Raw genomic sequence first — 8,994 nt, forward strand, 5'->3', positions numbered from 1 at the left:
CAATCACAAGAAAAGCTCATATTTTTATACGTTTGTGGTGCTATATTTTGTATATTTTTGTGTCATCCAGAGAACAATTTAAATTGCCTCTCCCGTCACTAAGTAAGGCTCATAAAATATTTGAACGTGAGATTTAACAAACCATAATTCGAGTTGCGTCATAATTCAATTATAACTTAATTGTGTAGAACAGACTCCATAGCAATTAGCGTACTAAAGAAAACTGAAAAAGGACGACAAATCATGACAGCATGCATGGCCATTTTTGATCACAGCAGAAGAGATATCAAAGTAAGAATCAACTCATCAAGGAAAAGAAAAGTTTCATGTTCCATATCATCTATAAAGAGTGCTGCAGATATTTAAGCAACGTTACGAATGCGTTACCTAACATTTGTATTGCTAGTATAGTGAGAGTCCTAAGGTACTGCCTATTGCTCAACGATTCAATTATTTTCTTAAACTTTCTTTCCTCGTCTAAATCCAAAAAGACAAATATATATTTTATTATAATGGAATATAAGATTATGGAGTATATTTAGAAAATAATAAAACATACATCATGATGTTATATTAACGAATTGTTTTGTATTGCCTTGAAACATATTTGATTGTAATATAAGACAGAGAATGCATAGAATGCTTGTATTGTAGGTATATAAATAGATGTATCACACTTGAAAAATTATTTATTTGATTTGTTTTTGCTGAAGAGCATGGAGATTGTTTATGTTTCACCTAGATAAAAAGAAATTGAGCGTGAAAACGAAAAACCTATACTGTTAATTCACCCGTGTGACTCCGATTTGCCAGATGAATTACGTGATAAAGTGAGAATCATATATCCATCACAAGAAATAGAAGAAGTGTATTATTTTAGACGCTATAATAGATATAATGATGAAATATTCCCAGAAAGTGATGATGACAGTATTTCAAATATTAACTGTTTTCAAGTGGAAGCTAATGAGTGCGAGTGTACTATTGAAAGTATTTGTGATACATGTGTTATACAATAATTTAATGAGTACACACCAAATTCAGTATTATTATGTGAAGCATGTTCTGAACATAAGGAAAATGAAAAAGATCACAAGTGTTTGCTGCAGTATGATTACGAATTATTGCAAAAGGTGTGGACGATCTTAATTAAACGTGAAATGAGAGAGAAAATCTCTGAACTCAATTTAAAGAAGCATTTTAAAGGTTGTAATATTAAGAACACTTATACTTTGGAGAAAAAAATTAATCTGTTATATGAATACATTACAGAGTCTGATTGTTATATCGAAGAAATAGTAGAAATGTTTTTAGAGAAAGATAAACAATTATTTAATTCCGTAAATGAACACTGAGACACTGTAGCATATGCATTTGATTGTGTATGAATAGAACATATTAGGGCTAAATATTTTGATGGAAGATGAGAATTGAACTGATAGCTATATTATTTTATAAATGGATCAATTTGTAGTATTGTAATATTAAGAATTTAATAGATTACAAACATTGGACTCTGGCAACTGAATTATCAGTGAGAGTAATGTATTGTTTTCTTTAAAAGAAATAAACTGATCTGAATGACACAAAAATATACAAAATGTACCACAACAAAGGTATAAAATTCTGAGCTTTTCTTCTGATTGTTACAAAAATGAAATAGACCACCCAAATGTATTAGAGTAATACAAAATGGACCTTCTTCCCTTTTTTCGTGGTTGGTACAAAACTAAAAGGAGCTTTTTCTGCTTGCTATAAAAGTGAATAGGTCACACAAATTTGATTAATACGAAAGGATATAAAATTATCCTTAGTTTTTTCGTTTATTTGAACAGCACAAACAGGTATAGAAATTCTTAGCTTATTCCTTTGTTTTCTCTGGTTGGTACAGAAAGTAGAGTTTGAGTAGTACAAAATGTATATAAAAATAGACCTTCTCCGCTTTTTTAATTGCAAACAAAATTTATTCTACTTGGTACAAAATTGAATAAGTCACTCAAATTTAATAGCACAAAAGGGTACAAATTGACCTTTATTAAGCCACTCAAATTTATTCTTTCGTTTGTTTGAGTTAGTTACAATGGACAAAAATAAATAGACCACCCAAATTTGATTAGTACAAAATGTTTGTTCTTTCCTTTTTCTGCTTGTTACAAAAGTGAATAGGTTACACAAATTTATTCCTTTGTTTGCTTAAATAGTACAACATGGTCAAGAAATTGGGTAGACCAAAAGCACAAAAAGTTATAAAATGCTGAGCTATTTAAAATGGTTAGCACAAAAATTATTAGTTAGTTAAATGGTATTTCTTGCTTTTTTCGGCTTGGTACAAATATTACAAAAAGGCATAAAAATCTAAGCCTGTTATAAATGGTTAGAACACCCATATTTAAATGGCAACATTCGGTATGAAAAAGCTGAGCTAGTTAAAATGTATCATCTTTACTTTTCTTCGAATGAGTACAAAAACGTAGACTACTCAAGTTATCCTCAGTGTTTTAATGATACAAAAAAGTATAGAATGACCCTTTCGTTTATTTGGGTAGTACAAAATTGTACAGAAATATTGAACTAGTTAAATGGGCCTTCTCCGGTTTCTTCTCTGGTTTTTATAAAATTAAATAACTCACTCATTTATGCCTTCGTTTATTAGACTAGTTAAAATGCTCCTTTTTGCTTTTTCCTTTTGTTTGTTGAAATAATACAAAATGGTATAAAATACTCAGCTAGTTAAAATGGTTCCTTTTAGGGCTGACACAAATTATAAGTCCTTTGTCTATTTGAATACTACAAAACGGTACAATATTCTTTGTTTTTCTCGGTGGTATAAAACTAAACACTCCATTGTTTATTTGAGTAGTAGAATTATATAAAATAGTCCTTCTTCGCACTTTTAGACCACTCAAATTCTGAGCCAGTTAAAATGGCATTTCTCATTGGTACAAAATTGAATAGGTCACTTACATTTATTCTTTCGTTTATTTGAGGAGTACAAAATGGTATAAAATACTCAGCTAGTTAAAATAGTTCTTCATTTTTTCTGGTTGGTATAAATTTATTCCTTCCTTTAATTGCATAATACAAAAGGTATAAAATTCTCAGTTAGTTAAAATGTCATTTCTCGTTGGTACAAAAGTAAATAAGTCACTCAAATTTATTGCTTCGTTTGTTTGAGTAGTACGAAAATGTATAACATGCTGAGCTATTTAAAATGGTCTTCTTTCGCTTTTTATTCCTTTGTTTATTTGTATAGCACAAAATTATTAGCTAGTTAAATGATATTCCTTTGCTTTTTCTGTTTGGTACAAATGTTACAAAAGGAATAAAATTCTAACCAGTTAAAAATGGCATATCCTTGCTTTTTCTCGTTGATACTCCAATATATTCATTTCTTAAATGGCACAAAGTTTAAAAAATTAGTACAAAAATAAAATAGACCACTCAAATTTATTCCTTCGATTATTTGAATAGCACAAAAAGATAAAATGATCCTTCTTCGCCTTTTCTGGATTCCTTTTTCTGCTTGGTATAAAACTAAATACTCCATCCAAATTTATTTTTTCGTTTATTTGAGTATTATAAAATGTTATAAAATTCTGAGTTAGTTAAAATGCTCATTCAAAAGTTATCCCTTCGTAAATAATACAAAATGGTATAGAACTTCTGTCAGTTAAAATGGTCCTTTTTCGCTTTTTCTAGTTAGTACAAATTTATTCTTTTGTTTATTTAAATAAAATGGATGTTAACTTTTCTCGTGGGTATAAAACGTAGAACACCTAAATTTATTATTTCGTTAATTGGAGTGGTACAAATTTCTTTTTATGCTTTTTCTGGTTAGTACAAGTATATTCCTTTGTTTATTAAAAATTTCAAAATGGTATAAATTTCTGAGCTAGTTAAAAATGGTATTTCCTTTTTTTTGCTTGGTACAAATATTACAAAAAGGTATAAAATTCTAAACCAGTTAAAAATGGTTCTCGTTGGTATAAAAGGAAATAGGACACCCGTATTTAAATGGCCCAAAAAGTATAGAATGCTGATCCTTCTTCTCCTTTTCTGGTCAGCACAAATTTATACCTTTGTTTACTTGATTAGTACAAAGCGTTAATTGTTTCCTTTTTCTGCTTGGCTAGTTAAAATGACCCTTCTTTGATTTTCTTCTGATTGGTACAAAAATAAAAATAGATTATCCAAATTTATTCTTTCGTTTATTTGGGTAGTACAAAATTGTACAGAAATATTGAACTAGTTAAAATGGAACTTCTTCACTTTTTTTCTGGTTCATACAAACCTAAATACTCCATCCAAATTTGAGTATTACAAAATGATATAAAATTCTGAGTTAGTTAAAATGGTCCATGTTCACTTTCTCAAATTTAGCCCTTCGTTTTGTTTAAATAGTACAAGATGATATAAAGTTCTCAGCTAGTTAATATTGCATATGTTTGCTTTCTTTCTTGTTAGTCGAAAAATAAATACTCCATCCAAATTAATTTTTGCGTTTATTTGAATAGCTCAAAAAGGTACAGAAATTCTGCGCTAGTTAAAATTGTTTCTTTGATTTCTTTCTCATTAATACAAAAGTAAATAAGCCACTCAAATTTATTTCTTCTTCACTTTTTTTTCTGCTTGGTACAAAATTGAATAGATCACACAAATTTACTAAATGAGGAAACGTTATCTCCATATGTGGCTCCGTTTCCGAGTTTGACCTTTGTTCACGATGGTCAGTAGTTTGAGGACATGCTTGTATCATTTCTGCTATGTTAAATTAGGGGTTGGGAACGAAATCAGTGCTACGTTAAAATAGGGGTGGAGAATGTGTTCATAAATTTCTGCTATGTTAAAATGTTCAAATAGGGGTTGAAAAAGTGATCATAAAAGGGAATGAATATTATGTATTCTCTGCTATGTTAAAATAGGGGTTGAAAAATAAGCCATACTCTTGTATTAGCACTGCAATGTTACATAGTCTTATGTAATATGTACTATGTTCAAATAGGGGTTGAAAAAGTGATCATAAAAGAGAACGAATACACCCTTGCCATGTTACGTAGTTTTCTGTTCTTCTATGTGTTCGTAGTCTTATATCATTTCTGCTATGTTAAAATAGGGGTTGGAAAATATGCTCATAAAAGGGAACGAGTACACCCTTGCTATGTTACGTAGTCTTCTGCTCTTCTGTGTTCGTAATCTTATGTGTTATCTGCTATGTTAAAATAGGGGTTTGAAAATATGCTCATAAAAGGGAACGAGTTCACCCCTAAAATGGAGGTCATAAAAGAGAACGAGTACACCCCCTAAAAAGTGTTCATAAAAGGGAACAAATATAACCCTAAAATGGAGGTCGTAAAAGACCGTAGGTTGACGGTTCAGGGTGCTCGATTTCCCAGGGACTCCTGAGTTGGCCTCATATGGTCCAGATCGATCCATTTTCTACTACTAATGTTCTGTTTTGTTTAGTTAGCATCAAATAATCGTAGGCACAAATAATATTAAGTAATACTTCTTAATGTCGTCTGGTTTTTACTCTGTATTATTATTTTGATATGCGGGACTTTGTTATATCTACTTTTAATTCCATGTATGATTTACGTATGAAATCTAGGAGTTGTTACGTTAGAGCAGTGGCGGCCGGTGGATTGTGGTTTCGGGTGTTGCAGTACGAACGATAAGAGACAGAAGATATAAAGTTGACTCATTGACTAATCAGCATAACTTTAGATGCAAATACTATGTGACATGTTAAATTAAATAAAATTCTTTTTTAAAAAATAAAAAATGCAGAACATTTTATCCTATTAATCACATTAATTAATTAGTAAGTTCATTATCCTCTGTTTGATTGGAGCAAATCTGTCTAATACAAGCTTGTTGAACTCTGGTATTCTTTTTGTCAGGTCTTTTTCGATGGAAAGCATAACCAATGGTGATAACCTTTCTTGGGACATTCAATTCCTTGGAATTGTCAACTCTTTCTCATGTGGAAAAAAAACTTTTCGTCTTTTGTTGACGCCATAGGTACAGTTAATATTAATTTCAGAAGCTTTGTAGATTCACTAATATTTTTTCTAGATTATTGCGAACGTTTCATTCTAGCAAGCTCAGTCACTGACAGTGATCCGCATTCCTCTTCAGCGTTGACTGAAGAGAGTTCGTGGCAGATATTAGTGTTATAAGAAAAATGTACATTGAACACACTTTATTCACAGTTTATCCAGGAAAATTTAAAATAAATTGAGGAAATGTATCTGGTGCAAACAAGACTACTGCCATAAGATATCCTGTAAATTTAAACTGGATTTTTTTTCGAACACTCTCCTGAATTGCCCTTTGCTTGTTTTGTCTAAGCCTTAATTGCAAATATTTGCTCAGTTGAAAGCTGGTCAATGTTTTTTGTAAGTTATTTACAGAAGTCATAGTATACAATTCATTCAGAATTTGTAGGTTATTTACAGAATTAAAGCACACACAATAAAATTAAACCTAATAATTAAAAACCAAAACAACTAATACAAAATAGGTACTGGTATAGGCCTATGAATTCCGAATGTCACATATTCATACATCAACACACACACATGTGCGTAAAAGAAAAAAAATATATTCCAAATCATCCGTCTTGGTTGTTACGCAATGCACGATGAACACAATATACTTCCACATGAGGCGAAACAACGCTTACCAACGTGAAATGTTCTGGAAAGGAAACCTCGAAACCCGCCAGATAAAGGATCAGCATGGAACAGAAGCTAAAAATCAAAGAACATCAAAACAAAGAGCACTGCCAGTTCTACACCCAGAAATGTTAACTGGAAGGGGTCCAAAGTATTTGAGGGAGGTCCAATACGTCTACATAATATGGAACCTGTCTTATACTGCACCCGAAAAGACGATAAGTAATTCTTACTTACTGTCACCTATATTTTTAGAAAAAATGATAGAACGATTATTTTTATAAGAAAAGAAGAGTACATGATGAGGCGTAAAATAAAGTATTTAGCCTACACCAATCACTTCTCTGTTAAAGAAGTTTAGTTCGTTAAGAAAGTCTACAACTGTTGATCAAGTTTCGAAATTTTTGGAGGTCCGGACCCGGTGGACCCCCTCGTGGCTACGCCCCTGAGCATTGCTAACTAGTCCCAAATTCAATGTGGCGTTCCCCATCATACAGTTTTATGTGGAAATTATCGAGAGTATAAAATATACTTATTTTATAAAAGAAATATGTTTATACTAAAATACTATCCACAGAAGGGAGGGAGCGATTCTACATACTGACTTATTAATATTTGATTCACAAATTACTGTAGAAGAAGCCTTCATTATCAATATAAGCTAAGAATTAACTTGCAAATGCGGGTCTACTTTAATTTGTTTCTCCTCTACTAAATATTTTCTTTCTTATTTTGTAATTCTGCAATCACTTTTTTTAATTGTCATTATATTGATTTGCTTCAGTATGGTCCCGTAATTTAAAAATATGAATGCATAAAAACAAATTCCATTTGTTAATTGTTAATGAAAGAAAATTCAGAAATCTTATTTAGCGCGAAAAACCTTCTCGTTCACTGGAAACCGTGCTGTGTTGCAGAAGCACTGCAGCGACCAGTCCCTTTAACTTCTGAGATAGGGGAAAGGAGACTTAACATTTGCTCCAATTGCCGCGCTGAAGGAATCTGGTCTTTGTATGCCTGCTGCAACACAATATAAATTAGAGACTCTGACGGATTATTTTTCGCTTTTTAAAACGGATTAACGGAACGGACAGTTATAGAAGTAAAAAAATATGTTATTTAAAATGTATATAGGCGAGTATTAAAAATTATTTTTTCTGTTCTTTACTACTATTGATAATAATATTTTTTTCTTGAAAAACTTTGGTCGTTGCGCAACGCTGCAACACTAACATTAGCCGCCACTGCGTTAGAGTACGAAGAAGTGAACACCGCGATTGCGGCGTCTGTCCTGGATATACGAGTACCGGGAGAGATACCTCGGAGTTTTAGATGCCACACACTAACACAGCGTTTCCCAACCTTTTTCAACTTGCGGCACTGTGATTATTGATCTCCTCACAGAGAAGAAAGCTCTTTCACTGTTTTTCCCCCTTGGTAAATCATTATGCTTATTTTTCATTCTAATTAGAAATAGAAAACAATTGCAATGAAATTGGACTCAGGTTTTTAAAAATACGCTTTCTTTTTAAAAACTGTATCTAACCTTTTACTAGGAAGGAAGATAAGTAAATAACGAACAAACAAACAAATCTCTTTTACTTTTAAAACAAAAATGTAGGTAATCTGTCGAAAGGATTGAATAATATTTTAAATTTTCAAGTTACGAAATAGTCTGCAACAGTACAGAAGTAATAATGGTCATAACAATTATAACAAATATTTTTCTCAACATTAGAAATGTACAGAACAGTAACCCGGTATCAAACTTAAAATTGTAGAATCATAGTGAAGGTTCATAGTAATGTGAAATACAAATATACATTTTCCCCTACGTTTTGCAATTTGATTGCTATAAAATTAATAATTTTGTTTCGATTCCTCGCGGCACACCAGCGGCCCATTCACGGCACACCAGTGTGCCGCGGCACACCGGTTGGGAAACGCTGCACTAACAGAATATTTTAGTGCTTCTTGTATTGCAATTTAATTAGGCCTATAACAACTATGAAAATTAGTTTTCACATATAAGATAAATGAACGGAAAGCTTTTATATAGCCTACCGCTGCAACAAGGAAATAATGATAATAATGGAATGAAAATAAATGAAAACCGTACCTAATCGAGGGACGTTAATTATTTTTTTTTTTTTTTAATTTTCGTTTGTCTGCTGCAATGTGCCATTAATTCAACTCACTCAGTTGCTATAAGTTTTAATATATTGTAAGGGGGCCTGAAATTTATTTTTGCAGGCGGGTCGCATAGTTATCGTTACCCCATTGATCATCCCTTACCTTCAAAAGGCCAAAGTGCATC

The sequence above is a fragment of the Thermobia domestica genome, chromosome 14 (genome assembly GCF_964235325.1).
Source record: "Thermobia domestica chromosome 14, izTheDome1.hap1.1, whole genome shotgun sequence".
NCBI classification, from domain to species: domain Eukaryota; kingdom Metazoa; phylum Arthropoda; class Insecta; order Zygentoma; family Lepismatidae; genus Thermobia; species Thermobia domestica.